This window comes from Mytilus californianus, unplaced genomic scaffold (assembly GCF_021869535.1).
Source record: "Mytilus californianus isolate M0D057914Y unplaced genomic scaffold, xbMytCali1.0.p SCAF_74, whole genome shotgun sequence".
In the NCBI taxonomy this organism is placed as follows: domain Eukaryota; kingdom Metazoa; phylum Mollusca; class Bivalvia; order Mytilida; family Mytilidae; genus Mytilus; species Mytilus californianus.
This window is the reverse complement of record NW_026262728.1, coordinates 244496-268141: the sequence shown is the minus strand read 5'-3', so window position 1 is coordinate 268141 and position 23646 is coordinate 244496. Positions and strand designations below refer to the sequence as shown.

At 31.2% G+C, this 23646-nt stretch overlaps 1 protein-coding gene and 1 long non-coding RNA gene across 2 annotated transcripts in view; one reads left to right on the top strand and one right to left on the bottom strand.

Moving 5' to 3' along the window:
* LOC127710363 (uncharacterized) overlaps positions 1-23646 on the top strand; it is a 229198-nt gene that overhangs the window by 81793 nt on the left and 123759 nt on the right. The gene's annotated exons all lie outside the window — the stretch shown is intronic.
* Positions 1-23646, bottom strand: part of LOC127710361 (uncharacterized) — a 47509-nt gene that overhangs the window by 4820 nt on the left and 19043 nt on the right. The window lies entirely within an intron of this gene.

Here is a 23646-nt window from a genome sequence, read left to right as displayed (position 1 = left end):
TGTACTAGTTCAGTGAAAATTGACATCATACTTAACTCCAAAATATATAAACCAACTAAAATGAAACAAGAATGTGTCCATAGTACACGGATGCCCCACTCGCACTATCATTTTCTATTTTCAGTCGACTGTGAAATTGGGATAAAAACTCTAATTTGGCATTAAAATTAGAAAGATCATATCACAGCATGCATAGGGAACATGTGTACTAAGTGTCAAGTTGATTGGACTTCCAACTTCATCAAAAACTACCATGACCTAAAACTTTAATCTGAAGCAGGACAGACGGAAGAACAGAACGACGAAACAAAGGCCACAGGCTCCTGACTTGGGACAAGTGCAAAAATGCGGCAGGGTTAAACATGTTTTGTGAGATCTCAACCCTCCCCCTATACCTCTAGCCAATGTAGAATAAACAAACACGCAGCAATACGTACAGTAAAACTCAGTTTAAAAGAAGTCAAGAGTCCAATGTCAGAATAGGTAACAAAAGAAACTAAGCAAAATGACAATGATACATAAATTAACAAAGGACTACTTGCAGTTACTGACATTCCAGCTCCAGACTTCAATTAAACTGATTGAAAGATTATGTCTTCTTCATATGAAAATCAAGCACAATCCCTGCCATTAGAGGTTTAGTATCATACCATCATAAAATATATGAGAAGAACATAACCCGTATCATGCCAACAACTGGTTTTAGAATAAATGTGTTTATTTCCGATGCAAAGACTCTATGAGTGAATCAATATTAATACCAAAATATGCCATCTTTAATGACCTGACAACAATATTGTAACTATATCCCTTCTGAATAAGTCTGTTTAAAGGTTTGGTTATAGCTTTTGAGGTTAATGCCGACATTTTTGTGCTTTGTATAGAATATTTCCATAAAAGATTGGATGTGAAATACCTGAACGTACACGATGTCTGCATCTTGATTTACATTTAAAATAATGTCCTTGTACCAATGATAAAATTTAGTAAATGTTTTTACTAGTTTGTGATATCGAAAACCCTGGTGTTATAATTTTCAGTAATAGAGATTTCTTTTGTTAAAATCAAATACGTTGTTACATACACAAGCAAATCGAACATGTTGAAATAAATAAACACCATAAGACGGTGACAAGGGAACATCACCATCTAAAAATGTATAATTAACAATAGGAATAAAAAATCATCTCTTTTATCATAAATTTTGGTATTAAGCTTCCCGTTAAAGATATAGATGTCAAGATCCAGGAAAAGGCAGTGATCATTGTTAGTATTAGCTTTATTTAGTCAGTTCAGCAGGATAAATCTCTTTCGTGCACATACTGAAGCCATCATTATTGAGAGCCAATATAACATCCAAATATCAAAAAAGTTTGTTTCGATGGATCTTTGCTAATTTTAGTATTATTATGTCTGTTTGTTTTTTTCACACATTGTTGTCAATTCAATGGAATTTTATGCCACTGTCAAAGTCTGTCATACAAGTTAGAGGTTTAGCTAGCTATAAATCTATCTATCTATATATATCTCATACTTAATAATTTTTCCAAGTTATTTTATGGTTTTAAGTCGGTCAGCCGAACTATCAAAGTTAAAACACTTCCAGTGAGTGACACATTGGTTATGGTATCATATTTTTTGGGTCCTGAGATTCATTTGGACTCCATGTACCTCAGCAACATTTTCAGTCTCATGTAAGACCTACTGACCGTTGCATAGCAGTGTCATTGTACAGATAAACACTTTTTATGAATTCAAAGGCTGCTTATATTGCATCATCCTCCTTACTTGATTAAGTAATGTATCGTAATATAAATTTGCTCTTATGCTGCACTGACAAAACAGTGACCTGCGCAATATCGTAAAATAGGTATTTGCTATCAATGGACCTTTTTATATTTGATTGGATCTTAAACACAGCACCTATCTTTCCTTTGCTCATATGGCACAAAAATGAATTCAAGAACCGTAATTTGGTATATGCTGTTAAGTTACAACATTCACTGACACGTAAATAAATTGACAAACAGATCAAAACAATCCAAATACATACAATTGACCACGCTTTAAAAATTGTGTAGTAAAATGTATTTAGAAGTTTTGAGGCAAATAGTATTAGAAAACTGGTAAACAGATTGTTTTGCATAGGGTTAATACAACTAACCCGACTTATCTGTTCTTTTGTTATATTTCCTTTACTCACTATGGATCGCGTAACATCAACTTTAAGAGAACACTGACTGATAGAGGGTGCTGAATCATTTGAGTTATAATACATTGTACAATACAAACAATTTCCAGTATCACTATGCCTGAAAATGAAGTCTGTTATATAACTGTAAGCGGAAAATATTCGAAGTAAAGTGATTAAAAATTACAATCCATTTAAATATTGTCTTTGGGGAATGTTTAACTGAATTAACTTAATTTTCAATACAAATTCAAGCAAAATTATACTCTTACTTGATCTTGAAAGAACTATAGAATGAAAATGGTGTGCACTCTATTTCAGGTGATTGTTTGTTAACAAAATGGCATTTACATCATGACAATAAAAGCAAAAGCTTTTAGAAAGAAGATGTGGTATCTCTCCACTACTGCAAAATGGCATAGAAGTTAACAACTATTGATCACAGCTGTGAAGCCTTCAGCAATGAGCAAAACCCACACTTCAAAGTAATACATTGTAATTAGCTACAAAAAATCTGAAGTGACAAACATAAAACAATTCAAACAAGAAAACTAGCGGCCTGATTTATGCACAAAAAAAATTAACAACTAGAGGCTCTCAAAAGCCTGTGTCGTTCACCTGATTCTACTTTGGTTATGGAAATCATGTAAAAATTGATTAAAATCATAACAGATACCCTAATAATGATTGAGGCCAAAGTTGGTTAAATATTAGCCCCTTAATTTAATCAAAAGCAGAAGACTTTTGTAAAGTTTACAGAAATTACCAATAAATTCATTGAAATTGTGGAAAATGACTTTATAAGGACAATAACTCCAACAAGATGTCAATTTGCTCATGTTGACTTATGTGTAGATCTTCTTTTCTTGATATTTTTGAAGTTTACAGTATATCTCAATCTATAAAGATACATGTATTAAGGTCTTCATCAGCACCTCATAAGGAACATTTATGCCATGTTTGGTTTCAATCTATTACGTGCTCCTTTAGAAGAAGCATTTGAATGTATTTCCTATAGGGTCTTATGTTAAACTAAGTCCCCTGCTGGGTGCCATCTTGGATGATGGTTCAGCTACAAAGTAACAACACTTGGTCAGCACCTCATTAGGAACATTCATGCCATGATTGGTTTAATTCTATTCAGTGATTCACTAGAAAAAAATACATTTGTATGTATTTCCCATAGGGTCCTATGTTAAACTTACTCCCCCTGCTGGTAGCCATCTTGGATGACAAATCAGCTACAAAGTAACAACACCTGGTCAGCACCTCAAAAGAAACATTCATACCATGTTTGGTTTCAATCCATTAAGCAGTTTTCTAGAAGAAGACATTTGTAAATATTTCCCATAGAGTCCTTTGTTAAACTAAGTCCCCCATTGGCAGCCATCTTGGTAGATGGATTTGCTACAAAGTAACAACACTTGGTCAGCACCTCATTAGGAATATTCATGCCATGTTTGGTTTCATTCCATTCTGTGGTTCTTCAAAAGAATACTTTTGTATGTATTTCACATAGGGTCCTTTGTTAAACTAAGTTTCCCGCTGGCAGCCATCTTGGATGATTGATTGGCTACAAAGTAACAACACTTGATCAGCACCTCATAAGGAACATTCATGCCATGTTTGCTTTCATTCCATTCAGTGGTTCTCTAAAAGAAGACATTTGTATGTATTGTCAATAGGGTCCTTTGTTAAACTAAGTCCCCACTGGCGGCCATATTGGATGATTGATTGCCTACAACGTTACAACACTTGGTCAGCACCTCATATGGAACATTCATGCCATGTTTTATTTCATTCGATTTAGAGGTTCTTTAAAAGAAGACATTTGTATGTATTTCCCATAGGGTCCTATGTTAAACTAAGTCCCCCACTGGCAGCCATCTTGGATGATGGATCGGCTTCAAAGTAACAACACTTTGTCAGCACCTCATAAGGAACATTCATGCCATGTTTGCTTTCATTCCATTCAGTGGTTCTCTAAAAGAAGACATTTGTATGTATTTCAAAAATGGTCCTATGTTAAATGAAGTCCCCCGCTTGCGGCCATCTTGGATGATGGACTGGTTTCAAAGTAACGCATCACACAGTTTAGTTGACTCTTATAAACCCCGAAACAAAATTTCAGAAATCATTGTCATGTAGTTCCTGAGAAAAATATAACGAAAATTTTCAACTTGGATGTCATGTGTAAAATGATGTAAGTTTTTCGGTAAACAGGAAGTTGTTGAGTGATGAATCTGAAAAAGCATCACACCATATAGCTGACTTATATAAACCCTGAAACCAAATTTCAGAAATCCTTATGATGTAGTTCCTGAGAAAGATGCGACGAAAAATATTCATGGGACGGATGAACGGTATGATGGATGGACAAATGGACGGAAAGACAAAGGTAAAACAGTATACCCCCACTTTTTTAAAGCGGGAGTATAAAAACAAACCTACCACAAAGTTCTTCAAAATATTTACCCCCCAAAAAAATGAAAAAAATATTTCCAAAATATCAATAAAGCTACTAACAATTTCTATTAATTGTGCAATATAGCTCAGAATATGGATTGTGATTAAATTATTTTTAAACAACACCATTGTCCTATATTAGCTATATATAAAGTTGAATTCTTTGATTTGTAGTTTTTACATCATGCCAGCTAAGATATTTTAGAAGTAAAGATTTCATATGTAGATCTTGTCTTACTGATTATTTTTGCTTTTAACTTTTCTATATTGTATAACTATAATACCTTTCAAGATAATAGGCAAAAAGCACAAAATTATAAAAATCGCCATTAAAGGACAATTTCTCTAATAGAAGTAGACTGACAATTTTGGCCATGAAACTTATCTACAGATCTTGTCTTGCTGATCATTTCCCCTAGGTAAAGTTTATGTGTATCTATTGTAATTTTCAAAATAATAGGCAAAAATGATTTTTTTTTTATAAAATTTGTCCTTTAAGGGCAATACCTCCTACAAGAAGTGGTCTAACAGTTTTTAAGTCAATTGACAAGAAGTAGATCTCATCATTCTTAACATTTTGCCATGTCAGATTTTCTCTCTCTCTCTATATATATATATATACAGTGTTCTCCCCAGGATTTTTGGATAGCACAAGGCAGATTCCATAAAGAAAAGAAAATTTCCGTCAAAAAGAACAAATTAATAAAAATAATACTAACTGTTATTTGAATGATAATATGCGAATGTTTTATTGAATAGTAATGTTAAATAAAGCAAGAAAACCAATTATTGGATATGATTATTTCCATTAAAAGTAGAAATGATCAAAACAAGTTTAAAAATGTGAAATGTTTGACGGAAATTACTTCCCATTTTTCGACACAAGGTTTATGTGTTACAATGCTTTAAATTGATACTGGTATAATGGCTTTTATTAGTGTAGTCTTATTATTCAAACATCCCTGTTTCCAAATCTTTTGCTTTTCTTTTGTTAAAAACATCTGTGATATATATTTTTTTCAATTTCAAATACCTTGCTTATTAGATGCTCGTCTGTCAATAAATGTTATGATAGCAACATGTTCATAAAATCTTGCCACATCATTGTAGGTACTTATATAAGCCTGTTAAAATTGTATTTCATAATGTACATTAAACAGACACATTTTGGATCTTTCAATTTACTTTATTCAATCAATAGTTTTATCAAATCTGTTGCTAACATAAGTTCTGTCAAACTTGTCATCTTATGTTAGCAACATTTGGATGTGCTACAAATTAGAGTTATCTGTCCTGGGTTGAAATCTTGTTAAGTGTCAGGCGGCGTTATTTTGCAGGAGTTCTAAATATGACTTTCAACTAGGATAAGATCTTCAATGTTAGTTAAAAATCTCAAATATATATTGTCTGTCAAATTTATTTATGTTAGCACAATCTTATGTTAGCAACAAGTCCGTCAATATCTTATGTTAGCAACACTATTTAGTCTGTCAAATCTTATGTTAGTAACAATAATGTCCGTCAAATCTTATGTTAGCAACAAAAAAGTCCGTCAAATATTATGTTAGCAACAAAAAAGTCCGTCAAATATCATGTTAGCAACTAAAAAGTCCGTCAAATATTATGTTAGCAACAAAAAAGTCCGTCAAATCTTATGTTAGCAACAACTTCATTTCTGTCAAATCTTATGTTAGCAGCATTGTTCATGTCTGTCAAATCTTATGTTAGCAACTCCAAGATAATCCTTTTTTAAAGTTATTACAATTCCTTTTTTATTGGTGCAGATGTTAAGAAATATTTTATTCCAATTTGCCTTTCATATTTAAGCAAGATATACATTCAAACCTTGAAAATACTGAAGATATCAGGATTGTTTGTGTTGCTAACATAAGAATTTTCCGTCAAAATGTCTGTCAATTTTGTTATGATAGCAACATTTTTTTAAGGTGTCCTTTATTTAAAAAATATAATGTGAATAGATCTATTTTTTGTCAAAAAGTGTTTACTTATATAAGTATAACATGTATTCCAAAACAGAACCTTTTTGGTGTTGATTTTGTTAAACATAATTTTGGGAATTTTTCAACTTTCTTATTTGGAATCTGCCACCAGGGTAACGCGTGTGGACAGCTTGGTGACATGATTTGTACAATCAGTGGTGTCGCGTTGCGTCGCTTAGCTATATTTTTAGTTACTGTAGTTTTTATGTCTTTAGTTTTGTTTTAATACTGTGGTACTGTGTAATGTAGACATTGAGTCAGAAAATTATTGGTAAAAAAAAAACAGTTTGTATACTTTGATATCTTTTAAAAATAATAAAACATGATTCATTACAAAATATTCATCTTAATAATTATAGTAATTAAATCTTTTATAAAATCCATGATCAATAAAAAAAAATATCATTCAAATGAGAACAAAAATGTTGAATTTAAAAAAAACTTTCTAGTTTCTACATAGAAAGTTGTTGAATATAAAAGAATTCCTGTCATAAAGAGATATAAAACTAACAAGAACAAATATAAATCAATTGTTTTAAAAATAATTGTTAAACGGTCTTTCCCCTCCGAAACATGATTAATTGGTTTTTTGGTTGGTTGGTTGGTCAGTCGATTGATTGAATGATTGATTGATTGATTGATTGATTGATTGATTGATTGCATGGCACTTTCTCGGTGCGACGCAGCTAACTTAGATAACGCCTATATTCTGACCGAACGTGACTGCGTCCTTATACATCCCGCACAGCCAAACGGACGCCTGAGATGTCCTCATAAAAATTGATCCTAGCATCATTCGTTTATAAATTTTCTCTAGTTTCTATGTTACCTCGGACTTCCATTTTTCATCTATTTGTTGTGTATGCATTTTGATTGAATTTGTATGAAAACGGAGTAAATTTTATCTTGGAAGTTTTATTTTCCTTATTTGGATATGGAATGTTTTATTCTAAATTTAGGTCCGTGCGCGAGATAGTGTTGTGAAGTCACGTGACCCTCAAACATATATGTCTGGAGTTAGAATATTAATTTCTTTTCAGGGGAGACCGTTGAACAGAGCACATGTGTATTGATCAGAGAAACACGATAACTATTGTTTTTATTTTGTACAGGTCATTGATGTCGGATCACGCATACATATTACGTACACATGTTTACGGGAGCACAGATTTGTATTTTAATGCATGTTTAGAAATTTGATTGTAGGATTTCAGTAATATTTACGAACTTAAAGGAGCGATTTCTACGACATTGATTTTAATTTCGCAATCAAGCGGACCGCACGTGTCTTATCGATTAATTTCAGAAAATACATGAATTGGAGCAGATTTTTGCAGGGATGGATTTCTATTTCAGAAAGAAATTTGTACATAAGAAGGATTGGCATTTTACAGTATAATGTACGGGACTACTTGTGATTTTCTTTTCATAGAAATGGGATAACTTAAAAAAAATCAGTTGAAAAAAAGGGGGGGGGGAGTGTAGTGGTAGACTGTGGTTGATAATTGCGATAAGAAACATTTACAACATGATAGCTGCAAAGTTTGAAGTTTTGATAAGTAATTTGTTGATTCGACCATAACAGGGACATTGACCCTGCAATAAAATGACGCGTACCATTTCGACAAAAATTTTCTAGTAAACATGTGTCGCGACAAACTTTTTGGTTAAATTGTTTTGTCGATATCTATAACTCTTTCTAGGAAGAAGCGATATGATCTTAATGTAAAAAATCACAACATGACCTTGACCTTTGACCTTGACCTAGTTTTCTATTCTTTAGGACCAAGGACCTCAAATCAACAGACTCTAGGTCTCTATCACTTATGGTTTACCAGTTACAAATGCATATCACTTATTTCAAATGCATTAGGGGAAATAACTCTCATATGGAGTGTTCGTATGGCCTCAGTCAAAATTGAACAAATCATGCGAAGGATATAACGAGCAATTTTATAAAATAAATTTGTCGCTTTCTTATACGGTTACGGAGGAGATGCAGTCACAAGGAAAACAGTGTTAGGGGAGATAACTCCTACAAAGAAAAGTATTCGGTTACGCAGGGTGAATTTCAAAGGCGCATAAACTGTTCGATATCAAATACCAAACATCTAAGCGACATCTTGCGAAACAAAATTTATACGCAAGAAATAAAAGTGGCGGAAGAAGAAAAAAAAAAATCAAAGCGCGAAAGCGCTGTTAAGGCAGTTAATTACAGGTTGTGTGTATTTTTAGTCCAGTTATATCATTATCTTGCATAGTACATTGTACTTATCAGAGATGGCTTTCAGTATTTAAGATTTAGAGTTCTCTAATGATATTGAACAAGTTTTATGAATGTCATATTCTGAGCACTATATGAAGGCGATTGTTCTCACTTGTTTATGAACTAGTGCATTATGTCCAGTTTGTACCTTTTTTATCTATGTTTATAGTCAAATACTGTTTAAAATAGTTTGGCATTTTCTTTTAAGTAATAAGTAAATGTTATCAACTGTATTTTATTCAACTTTGCAAATGTGGTTTGTTACTGGTAAGTACAATGTATGGATGATAGTTGTTTCATTGGCAATCATAACACATCTCCTTATTTATATAATGATCTATATTCAACGACCTCAGTTACAAAAAAAATGTATGTAACTAAACTATGATGGGAAACCTTTGACTTCTTTCTTTAATATAAACTTTTGATTTGGTACCATAGAACTATGTAGAATAAATGTACATTGCAACATGTCAACTCTTTCAATGACAACACTTTTTTTAGAAACTATAACTCCAAGCAAAATTATATTTCCAAGTATAAAGTAATTTATGAATGAAACAAGAGTGCACACGCTGAAATGTCTCGCCTTCTTTACTAATCATTGATATTATGTTGATAGTCCTAAATATAAAGCTTTATTACAACTGTCACATAAACTTAACATTAACCAAGTAAACTAAACATTGACCAATGAACCAAGAAAAAGAGGTCAAGGTCAGATGAACCATGCTAGGCAGGCATGTACAGTTAACAATTCTTCCATACAACAAATATAGTTGACCTATTGCTTATAGTTTAAGAAAAACAGACCAAAACACAAAAACTTAAAACTGAGCAATGAACCTTGAAAATGAGGTCAAGGTAAAAAAAAACCTGCGTGACTGACATATAGATCATAAAATATTTCCATACACCAAATATAGTTGAACTATTGCATATAGTATTAGAAAAAAAGACAAAACTCAAAAACTTAACTTTGACCACTGAACCGTGAAAATGAGGTCAAGGTCAGATGACACCTGCCAGCTAGACATGTACACCTTACAATCATTCCATACACCAAATATAGTAGACCTATTGCATACAGTATAAGAAAAACAGACCAAAACACAAAAACTTAACTATAACCACTGAACCATGAAAATGAGGTCAAGATCAGATGACACCTGCCAGTTGGACATGTACACCTTACAGTCCTTCCATACACCGAATATACTAGACCTATTGCTTATAGTATCTGAGATATGGACTTGACCACCAAAACTTAACCTTGTTCACTGATCCATGAAATGAGGTCGAGGTCAAGTGAAAACTGTCTGACGGGCATGAGGACCTTGCAAGGTATGCACATACCAAATATAGTTATCCTATTACTTATAATAAGAGAGAATTCAACATTACAAAAAATCTTAACTTTTTTTTCAAGTAGTCACTGAACCATGAAAATGAGGTCAAGGACATTGGACATGTGACTGACGGAAACTTCGTAACATGAGGCATCCATATACAAAGTATGAAGCATCCAGCCCTTCCACCTTCAAAAATATAAAGCTTTTAAGAAGTTAGCTAACACCGCCGCCGGATCACTATCCCTATGTCGAGCTTTCTGCAACAAAAGTCGCAGGCTCGACAAAAAGGAGTTCTTAATTAAGTAATAAACTGATTTGCTGAGCGCAGCTGGATACACCCACAGAGGTCCAACCCTGAACAGTTTGGGCAAAAATGGACACAATATTCAAGCTTGATACAGGTCTGAATTTGGATTGTAATTAAATATTTGACATATTATAGTTTCTGAATAAATGTAGTCAAAGAACTTGAAATCGGTTATATGAATTGAATTTATATTCAATAAAAGATTTCTTGCTGTTGTGCAATACACTGTGCTGTTGCGCAATACTTAATAAATCTGTTGCCAGACTATAAACAAATAAAGTTCAATTTCTTCTCAATGTCATATTTGAAATTTATGAAAATCAATAGGGAGATTACATCAATAGCTATAAATAATTCACCAAAGTTTCATGCGAACTGCTTAAAGCATTTTTGAGTTGTTGTCCAAAAACTGGAAAATCCCCCCCTTTTTAATGAATAAAACCCCATAACTCAGAAATGTAAAATCTAAAATTTATAAAATTCTGAAGGGAGCTTACGGATTGATAATTTAGTCTTAGATGCAAGATTTTTTTATCAGTTGTTTGTGGCTTTGAACTAGCTGTCAGTAAATGCTAGTACTCTCAGATCTGTACTTAGTGCCTTTTTGTTGTTTGGATGTACAACTACCCGGCCACGTCCACTTGTATTTGTATTTATCCATCTGATGAGTTAAGCCTCTTTCAACTGATTTTTATAGTTCGCTCTTATATTGTACTGTTACACCACTGTCCCAGGTTAGGGGGTGGGTTGGGATCCCGCGAACATGTTTAACCCCGCCACATTCTGTATGTACATGTATGTGCCTGTCCCAAGTCAGGAGCCTGTAATTCAGTGGTTGTCGTTTGTTTATGTGTTGCATATTTGTTATTCGTTCATTTTTTGTACATAAATTAGGCCGTTAGTTTTCTTGTTTGAATTGTTTTACATTGTCATTTCGGGGCCTTTTATAGCTCACTGTGCGGTATGTGCTTTGCTCATTGTTGAAGGCCGTACTGTGACCTATAGCTGTTAATTTCTGTGTCATTTGGTCTCTTGTGGAGAGTTGTCTCATTGGCAATCATACCACATCTTCTTTTTTATATTTACATTAACAGATATAAACAATTCACCAAAGTCAAGGTGAGACAACAAAACTTAGTTGTAAGATCTCTAAATTTTTTTACACGGTACAAGTTTTTCTAATTGTTGGAGATTGTATGGTGACAGTAACACCTGTAACTGCTTAACCCATTTCTTATGCACTTTGGTTCGATAAACTCACTGAATATCATACCACATCTCCTTATTTTTATATGCATTACAATTTACATGTGCATGTAATTGTAAATAATATTTATATATATATATCAGAACAAACTTCATTGCGTCACTTTTATTTATGCATCCTTTGGCACAATACAAGTTCTAAAATTACACAACATAAAACAACTAAATGTTATTTCAGATGAAAGTTTTGTTTCAGTTCCATTCATAGGATTTATTAGAATTTTGTATGTTTTGCCAAGTCCAATAATTAGCTCTATGTGCACCAGGTGTCGAACATACAAGTATTTTCAGTGTTTCTGTTTTTATATGATGAAAAGGTTGCCTGAGCTCTAGGAGCTTTAGGTTTTATCACGGGATATTCTGTGCTGTCAATAATAATCCAAGTTGTAGGAAACTTTAATTCTAAGTTGGATGGAAACTGCCCTGATTTTTCTTTTTGCGGACGATTCAGTCTCTTGCTTGGTCCAGGAAAATAGGCTGGGATTGGCAGTAGACTTAAGTCTCTGTATGGTTGGTTTGTGCCCTGAAAAAGGTTATAAAACATTAGTTTTTTGATAATTAAATGAACTTCCATTAGCAATGCATACTTTGTACAGAAGCAAGTTAACTCGTACCATTGTAAACTCGTACCACGTAAACTCGTACCAACGTAAACTCGTACCACTGGGAAGTCGTACCAATCAGAACTCGTACCACTGCAAACTCGTACCATTAAAAATATATTCAAAAATACGAAAGTTTTATGATTTTTTTTTTGGTAAACTAAATAAAAAAAGTTGAATTACTTGAATTTTATACTAGATTTTAATGAAAACTTAGACAAAAATACGAATGTTTTATGATTATTTTTTTTTTAAGCTTTATACAAAAAATTAAAATATCTTTGAAATTTATACCAGATTTTAATGAAAACTTAGACAAAAATACAAATGTAATTTCTTAATTACCATGCTAATAAATATATTAAATTCCTTTGATTGTGTGATTATTGGTTGATTATTAACTAATCAACTTTTTTTTTTTTTATCTTTAACTAATCAACTTTTTTTTTTTTTATCTTTAACTAATCAACTTGTATAATCATATAAGCATGGTCATATTCTGCTGAAATGTGCTGAATATTGTATAAAAATAAATTTCATACTTTCTAACTGTTGGTCATAAACAATTTTAAACCTTTAAAACACAATCAATAAATTCTTTCATTAAATAAAATTCCTTTTAGAAACAATAGAAAAATACCCAAATCTATTCAATGTTACTGATTTGGAATGATTAAAAATTAAATCAAATAGTTGTCAGTAAAAGTTTAAAAAAAGAGTCTATTCAAGGGAGACAACAAAGCCAATCTGCCACGGTTTTCTCTATCCAATTAGACAAGGAAAATTAGCTACAAATTGGTTATTGTAATTTCAAATTATATACACTTTACAGACTTAAGAGGTATTGAGTGAAATTAAAGTATATATTCATCATTAAACACCATTTGAATGCATTTAAATAAGTTGGTACGAGTTTACAATGGTATGAATTTACTGTGGTACGAGTTAGCAGTGGTATGAGTTTGCATTGGAACGAGTTTTTGTTTAGTGGTATGAGTTGACATTGGTACGAGTTACAATGGTACGAGATAACTATAATTCCTTTGCGATGCAGGACGTGACGGCCATACTGCCATGACGTCCATAGGATGAAACGGCCATACCCCGAAAAGATGAAACGGCCATATGACAAAAACGGCCATACTTTGTGAAGACGTATCCTCCATGGTTTTTTTTTTTTTTTTTATATAGATGTTATATATGAATTATGTTGATACTTATAGATGGTTATTATAACTTTTAGATAAACTTTACTGTTTTTATATTATTTATCATGTTTTATTTTGTTATATCATTTGTTTAATCATTATATATATATCGTAAATGAATGTGTTTAATCTAATAAAATATTAAAATATCATATTGTTTTCTAAATGATTTTTTGATATCTTGCGTATAACAAACAGAACAAAATGAACAAATATGAATGACTATATCCGAATGGGAGACTAATTTCTGTCAAAATTAAAACAATAAGTTCAGTTTTGAAATATAAAACAAGGTAATCAAGTAATGATTAAGTTTGAAATTTAAGAAGATTGTTGATTGCTTATTATTACTTCTTTGATGAACACAAGTATTAATTATGCTTTTGTCAAGAAATTGTAATGGAAATACAATTCAAGATCACTATAAAAACCCAACACCCAAGCTGAGTTCAAGCAGAGTGCAAACATACATTTGGTAGTGAAATTCTTGTAAAAATACAAGCTGTTTGAGCAGTCTTTTTGATGTACCTACCTTGCTTTATTAAAGTAACCAGAAATGTCGGTGGCACTCATTTGGAAAATTGCTGTTCATCATGTCGTACCCTTGTGTGCTATGTGACCAGCAAGTCCGACCAAGACAACATGCTCTCCAATGTGAGGATTGTGATAAATGGCAACACAGGCTTTGCAATACAGGTATTTACAAATTTATTATTAATTTAGTTTTTCCTTTGAATCATATTTCGTACTTTCGGTCATATTTTAGATACATTTTTTTTTTACTTTACTTTTGGTTTGACCCTTCCCTGATAAGAATTAAATCTATATTAAGTGTTATTTGCATTACACATTTGTCCAATAAATGGACCATAGGTATCAATTAATAGATATAAAAAGAAGATGTGGTATGATTGCGGTATGATTCCCAATGAGACAACTTTCCATCAGAGACCAAATGATACAGAAATTAACAACTATAGGTCACCTTACTACGGCCTTTAACATTATTATCAGTGTATTAATATTACTTGACTGTAAAGAAATATATGTCATATTTTAATTTCTTGTTATTTCAGGTAAATCAATTACTGATTACCGCCTGATGGTAAATGAAGAAGTCGACATTATTTTCCACTGTGCAGAATGTGTCCGCATACTACAAGATATGGAGGTTGAGGTACATATACGTTATTGTATTATTTCTTTAAATGTTGTGTGTTCGACAGAATTGTTTTAATTTCTTAACGTTTCTTTATTATTTTGAGAAGAAAAATTGTATTCAACCTAAATTTTTCATTTTTTGTGGGTTACTATTATTCCGAATAAGTCCTGTTATGCCAAAGGTCTCAAACCGTTATTTATGACTATGTATGATTAACTATAAAAAAAAGACCCATCATAAATCATATTAATCCAATCATTGGGCGCGTGTCTCTGTTTAGTGCAAAGTATACAAATTTCGGAGGTGTTAATCCTTTAATTAGTTTACGTGATTGCCAATTATCAAACAATGTTACAAATATTAATGTGAATTTATATATTTTGAATTATATTTTGACATATAATATTATATTATATTTGACGTTTTTTTTTATACTTTTTTTGTGCAAAAATACACAATTATATTTTGTTTCACGATTTTTATACATATGTTTAGGAACAATGCAATAAACTGTTCACGTGAAATAATGTTACAAGATTTATAAATATAAACTCATTATAGTGATAAACATTTATATTTACTTTTAACATTTAAATAATAATTCATTTATATATATATAACACGAACTTATATTTATTATTCTTAATTTTTAGGTTTTTGAAAGACTGAACTTATTGGTTGTGCTTATTATGTGTATAGTGCTTTGTCAAAATAGTAACTTTAATGAGTTCATGAAGTAAATGATCATACTATAGTATATTTTGGTATGTTTAGTGCTTTTGTTTCAGTTGTGACTTTTATAACTGCATGTTTATGTTGTGACTTTTATAACTGCATGTTGATGTATTTTAGTGCTTTATGATATAGGTTATATGTGTGAATGTGAATATAAATGTTTGAATATTGGGTGAAATGTGTATGCAGTGGAATAAATGAATGAGTGACATGAGCATATGAGAGAAAAAGTATGAGATTGTTAATTTAAAAAATGTATATAAGATGAATGTTCAATGGCATATGTATATATGTATGTTCTTACATTTCGATGTGTTTGATTTTCTTCATGCCTGAACGAAAAGAATAATATATATGAGTGTTTTGTGTATGTATGATGTATGATGTATGGTTTATATGTTTGTTGTATATTTGTTTATCTGTATGACTGAATGAATAAATAAAATATATTAAACAAAAATATTATCTTTTTGTTTCTTATACTAGAGTATATTGGTATGATTGTCCATAATACAATTCTCCATCAACAAATGCACAAAAATGGGAACATTTAAATTGTCAACAAATAGTATTCAACACAATGAACAAACTTAAGCAAAAAGAACATTCAGTATGATAAAAATGAAACCGGCCATCTTTTATCATGTTATTAGGGTCAGAAACATATAATACAATAATTATATGTCTCTGTTAGGGTGCACATTCCTGTCAGATATTACGGTTAATTTGTTATGTTATTGGTATGGCCGACACATCCTATGGCCGTCATGGAAGTATGGCCGTCGCGTCTCGAAAGCATTCCTTTGTACTCGTAACCTGGCAAAATATTAACTAGATTTATTCATTACAATCTGGATAAAACTATGTTAGCCTGATTCAATGTACATCAAAATGTATGTTATGTAAATCCAAAGGACAAACAATGAGAGACGTATGCAACAAACATACATTGTTTGTACCTAAATAACTATAATATAGATGAGAGCATGTCATTGTTTTGTTCCTGTTAACATTGTCATTGATATTTTTCAAGAAAGTCTATGAGGCATAGATTATGCATTCCTGTCATTACTACATAAGCATAATTACTGCTAAAATAATTCTCAGTATGATATACCTCTTGTAAGAAATCATTATAATTGTAGCAAGCACCAAAAAATCTCAAACAGATCACATTGAATCGCAATCCAAAAAATTATGACGTCTTGAATTAACCACCCCCTTTTATTCTAAAACGATAATTGCGGTTGTAAACTGACTTTGGTTCATTCGCATGGCGATTACATATATAACTATGTATTTTAAAAAGAAAATAGAGTTTTACCATGAATAGTTTCCTGCACGTAGTCTTTTTCAGTAAAATGTGCCTTGCAAACAACAGCTGATTGAGATGGACTCCACGATTTCATCGTGTTCACGTCCAATCTGCGTATGGGCCAACTTTTCCTTCTTTTTAAGTCATTTGGAAATGCATGTCCTCCTCTTAAATGACATCCAGGTACACAACAACAAGTACTTGGCATCGTTAATTAAAAATGCAACTGTAATAGTTGCACAGTGCAGAAACCGGAAGTTGAAGTACAGGATCGGCTACCACGGCGCCACCTATTCAGGAATGATAATTTGCTACTTTATATAACTGCGAAATAACAATAACGTTAGACGGGTTCGCGTGCATAAACAGAAATGCGCTTTAAATTGTATAATATAATTCATGTTCAGTCGACCTTTAATTATTATATCAACGACTGAAATGATTTATAAACATCTAGATTGCAGATAACACTCGAAATTAACCCGACCTCTTTCCACACGGAATTCAAATAATTCTAGTTTGTCAATCGGTTGACTGCTTATAATGTAAAATACAAATATATCAAAAGTTTTTAAAACTAACAAAACACAATGATCGTTTCTCTATTTCCCAATGTAAATGAAATGAGACAAAAAACATTTTATACCACAATAAGAAGAGGAGAGAATCAACATTTTCCGGATCTACTTGGAGCTAAATGACCCCCCACGTAGATAAGTTGGATATCGCGGAAAGAAATATTAACACGGCAACTAGAAAGGCATTAAAGCACTGCCTTTAAAAAAAGTAATAATCAGAACAAATACAATAGGTCTTTCCACAGAAAAGTGGAAAGACCTGAATATTGTTTTATTATTTGAACCAGTTTCTATCTTAAATTTTAATAAAAAGAAATTTTCATAAACTTTAAAACATTTTGCCATAAATATAAATTTCATGTAAATATTAACCTTTCTTGTCTTTGGTGACCGATAATCAAACAAAGATACAGACTAAATACTGCACTAAAATCTAAATCTTTATTTGTCATGATCCATTTAAAAAGAACTCCTAAATCTACTTACCGGTACATATTCAATGTCAACAACAATTCTCCCTACTTTCCCGCCTAAATGACAGGAAGTAGATATAAATAGATTTAAACATGTGCTTATGGATAATGTTTGCAAGATTACTTCTTTTATTCATTAATTTTGGATATAGATATCCTGTTTGAAGGTACCATGCATTTAACTTATAAAATAGATAGCAATTAATTGTAAATAAACTTGAATTTTCTACTTGAATTAACTGCGTCATGTGATATGTACAGATGTCCGTCCCCTTTAAATAACTTGTTGACAGGTACTAAAGTTTGAAACCTGACTATCATGCAATATGTCATAATTAAAGATAATTTTGGCCATGGATTAATGTAGAACGGACATCATGAATTTTGATAATCGTATATTTCTGACAAGGAAAGCTTGTTCTACGTGCTTCATAAATAATTGAGAAATGTATAAGTTGTCAATTATCTGTAATGAGCCAACAATTTGATATGTACAAAAAATGTTCAGGTGTGTGTACAACTATCGGCACTGTTTGTGTACAAATTATTTGCCGACTTGTCACAGGTCAGCGCTTAAGTGGTGAGTGATGCCATAAAAAAGTTATTTGTGATCATAAAGTTATGATCTCTTAATTAAAACACAAAAGAATCATATTACAAGTGTTAATTACATCGATTAAATCAAATCAACGTGTTTTTTTTTTTTTTTAACTTTTGATTTTTTTATTTCCAACAATTACAACATATACATGACATACATACAATATAATACATATAAGATATATACAATGTCATTATTATAAATACATCTTAATTGGAAATATTTTACATTTTCTATTGAAAAGATAAAAAAAAAAAAAAAATATAAAAATTAATAAATAAATAATGATAATTAACAGATTGGAGTTAAGAGTAAAAAAGAAGGGAGAAAAAAATTAAAAATTAAAAAACAAAAGGATTATCCAGTTACATCCCTATCTATATTTTAAATATCAAATATCTATGTTGAAAAATATTTGCAAAATTAACTAGACATATTTCTTTCGTAACAGCCATCAGCACAGATCAAGTACATAACATGACAATAATATTTTCTTTAAAATAGATTATAAATACATAGTCATAAGTTATTGTAACAAAAATAGACATTAGCTGGTATTTGATAAAACTTTTTCAAAAACATTCCATACATTGTCAAATTCAGTTATCTTTTTATTTTTTACAGCTATCATACTCTCTAATTTATACATATCTTTCAGCTTTATTAAAGCTGCTTGCAATGAGAGATTCTTTTTAAAGCATCTAAAATTGTACACATATTGTTTAATATAAAGAATAATCATGTTGTATGGGTTGTTGGGGAATATCTTGGATAAGTCTCCAAAAAGAAATTTTAATTTATTCATTGGGAGACTTATTCCACCAGAAAGGAACCAGTTATCAATATCCTGTAGAAAATTTTGTACAATTCCAAAATAGGTGTTCTATAGACTCGTTCTCTGATTTACAAAATGTACATAAAGGATCATCGGTCAATTTTATTTTAACTAAATACTGATTTGTTGCAATAATGCAATGGTTAATCCTATATTGCAACCACTGTAATTTACTATTTTTTGTAACAGCAAAAGGCAGTCTGAAAATCTTTTTCCAGTTCAGATTCTGTTCACCTAAAACTTTAACCCACTTAAGCTGTCCAGTAGGAGTAACATTATTTCTTGTCAGTACAGAATACATATCTTTTGATCCTTTACAATGTTTTAAAAATACTTGCAGACATGATGGTATAAAAAAACAAAATAATTTGTAAGATCCTTTAGTGTAAGATTTTGATGCCTCTTTCACTGCCGAAATAACACTGTTAAATTTAAGAAAATCTGTGTTAATGTTATAGTTTTGCTTAAATTGGTGATGTTGGTCAAATGAAATATACGATCCATCTTGGTCAACTATATCATTTACAAATCTAATACTACTTTTGAACCATTCTTGATAAATTACTGATTTATGACCAATCTTAATATTATTATTTAGCCATAGTACTAGTGGATTTGATAAAAATGAATCATAAGTCAAGTTTCTTTCTTTTTGAATAATCATTTCCCAGGATCTTAGTACATCTTTCCAAAAATGGTTTTTAACTGTCATATAAAGTTGTCTAATATAATCAACACCACAACTAAACAACTTTCTTTTATCTATACTTGACATGAAAATATTTTGCCATTTACTATCTCTCTGCAAAATCCTTCTAATCCATGTTGATTTAAGGGCTGTAATGAACATATTCAAATCAAGCATTTTCAAACCTCCCTCCAAATAATCTTTGATTAGGATATCCTTCTTAACTCTATGTATAGGTGACTTCCATATGTATGTATAAATAAGTTCATTTATTCTCTTAACAATATCATCTGAAGGGTTTGACAGAGAGATAATGAGATGGTTTACAATAGGCAAGACTAGAGTTTTAATCACAGTTATTCTACCTATTACAGTTAGATTCCTTCTAGACCATTGATTTAAAGTATTTTTAATCTGTACAATTCTTTCAGAATAATTTATCTTAACAATTTTTTCAAGATCTACATCAGAATTGATTCCTAGTAATTTAAAAGTAGTTTCACCCCAAGACAGATTTCTGTTAGGACATAATGTATCTGTACTATATTTTTTGCTACCAAACCAAATAACTTGTGTTTTTGTGAAGTTAATATTCAGTCCAGATATTTTTGCAAAACAGTCTAATTCTAATAGTGATATTTGCAGAGATTTTTCACTCCCATCCAAAATCAAAGAGGTGTCATCAGCAAATTGCAACAATTTATGCTCAACACGTGTGACCTTTATACCACTAATGTCACTATTTCCCCTTATTTTCAATGCCAGAATCTCAAAACATAAGATAAAAAGATATGGAGACAGGGGGTCCCCTTGTCTACAACCTCTACCAATAGTAAAAAAATCTGAAAGGTTCCCCCCCTGGATGACAGCAGAGTTGATAATATTGTAAAAAACTTTAACCCCAATTAATGATAGATTCGCCAAAATTGAAAAATTTCAAAACATTTATCAAATTGTCCCATGATATTGAATCGAAAGCTTTTTCAAAATCAATCAATAGTAATAACCCTGGTATTTCATGTTCCTCTGTGTACTGTAATATATCATAAATGAGTCTTATATTTTCCCCAATATACCTACCACTAATAAAACCAGTCTGATCAAAATTTATCAATTTATCGAGGACACTCTTAAATCTGTTTGCAATAGCTGCTGATCCAATTTTATACACAGTATTCAGTAAAGATATTGGGCGCCAGTTTTTTTAAAAAGTGGCGGGGTTTATTCCCTTTCGGTAAACAAGTAATAATCCCTTGTTTTTGTGTAACAGATAGTTCTCCTGTTTTTGCACCATAATTTAAAGAATTTACAACAAGAGGATGTCGAGCGACAGCAAACCGGATTTTCCTGCAGAGGTCGAATCCTGAAAAGTTGAGCAAGTATGGACAGAATATAAGCTTAAAACAGCTGTGAATGTGAATGTGGATTGTGATTTTATATCTTAAATAGATTATTATTTAATTGATAATAGAAATGGTATTTAGGGTTTAAAAAATCAATTGAATGAAATTCAGAGTTTGTAAATTATAGAAAGTATCTTCCATTTGTGCATGCTGGGGCCATTAACAATATGCCTTTTGCATTAAGGTAAAAAAATAGTTGATCTTTTTCAATTGCATTTTTAGTCAATTTGTGTTGCATGATGATATATATTTTTTTGATTGTAATGCAACACTGGCATTTCTAGTAACATTAACTGCTGTTCTTTTTTCCTTAATTTGTGTAGTATTCAAGAAAAGAAATATGGAACACCACTGGGAACCTATGTAAAATGCAGTAAGAATAATTGCGCTCTTTTAACATTAAAGTGTAATAGCAGATGATTTGTATTGGAATTGTGGTTATATTTGTTTAAATTTGCATTCAAAGGGAGATAACATTAGTAGTCAAGTATGAATTAAGATAGGATTAAATTTTTAGTTATTTCCCTTTTGAAAGAAATATTATATTAATAATGTAATTAGTTGTATTTGTTTATGAATAAGTGTGAATCTAAAGTGTTTGTTAAAAAGGCCATATAAATGTAAAAAAAATGTATGAATTTATGTTGTTAGTTTTGCAAAAGATGGGGTTATATTGTATTTTTAAGAATCATATGTGGAAACTTTTGTTTTGAAAGGTAAATTATGTATAAATTTAATTCAAGACATAGATTTGGATTAAAGTCAATGGGAGTTTTTACTGAAATTGTCCTGTAATTGTAATCAAAATAAAGAAAATTGTTGTAAGTTATACAGGTTTTAAATGATATAATTTTAGTATTTCTTTGTCTGTTTGTATTAATTAAGATTGTAAAAATTAATTAATATGTTTTGGTTATGTTAAATTGGTAAGTTTGTCTTATATTTGGTGATTAAATATGAATTGTACAATCAATAAAGATTAGATGGATATCATGGTTAAAAATAATTATGGCATCAATGTCTAATTTTAATTTCTTTTTATGTATAAATAGGTTATGCAGATAAGTGTTTGTTATTATTAAATTTGTGAAGTTATTGAAGGTAAGGGGCAGGGGACTCACCCTTCATTCATATGATTTGTTTTTTTGTCCTATACAAAAATATATATGATTTAGGGGTGGGGATCTAAACTATTTACATGTTCTTAAACAAGAAGAAGGTGGATATAACCCAAGGGGACTTGCCTTAAATTTCATTTGATTTGTTTCATTGTAACATACAAGAATATACATGTATATGGTTTCCGGGTGGTGATCTTGACCGTTTACAAGTTTTCAAAAAGGAGGGGGTTGGGGATTACACCAGAGGACATCCCTTCCCCTAAATTTGATTTGATTAGTTTTATTGTCCCTTGCAAGAATATATATGGTTTAGGGGCGGGGATCTCAACCGTTTACAAGTTCTTAAACAGGAAGAAGGTGGGAGTAACCCCAGGGGACTCGTCTTTTATTTCATTTGATTTGTTTTATTGTAACATACAAGAACATATATGGTTTCAGGGTGGGGATCTTGACCGTTTACAAGTTATCGAAAAGAAGGGGTGGTAGTTACCCAAATGGACTTCCCCTATATTTCATTTGATTTGTTTTATTGTCCCATAGGGAACGAAAATCAATTTTGGGACATACAGCATACGTATATACAGACAGACAAGGGTAAAACTTAATGCCCCCTCAACTACAGCACAGGCATAAAAGTGTGGCTAACTGATTTGCCAAACTGAAGGACAAACAGACAGAGAGACAGAGAGACAGACAGACAGACAGACAGACACACAGCCTACCGAAAAACTTTCAAACAATTTACCAATGATATTTCGCCAATAACTCAAATTTATTTCCATGAACCAGTAACAAAACACCAAAATAATTCTCTAAAATTAGATATGACTTAACCACTCATAAATCTCTAAAATTAGATATGATTTTATATCTATCAATTAAACACATCACTTTTCAAAACAAATAACTCAAACTTATTTACATAAACCAATAAAAAACCAGCAAAATACTTCTCTAAAATCAGATATCATGTTATATCTATTTCCATATTATAATCAAATTTAATTTATAGTTGCTAATACTGTTTCTTTCATGTGTCAAAAAATAATACAGATCTGCAACTTATCTATCAATGTC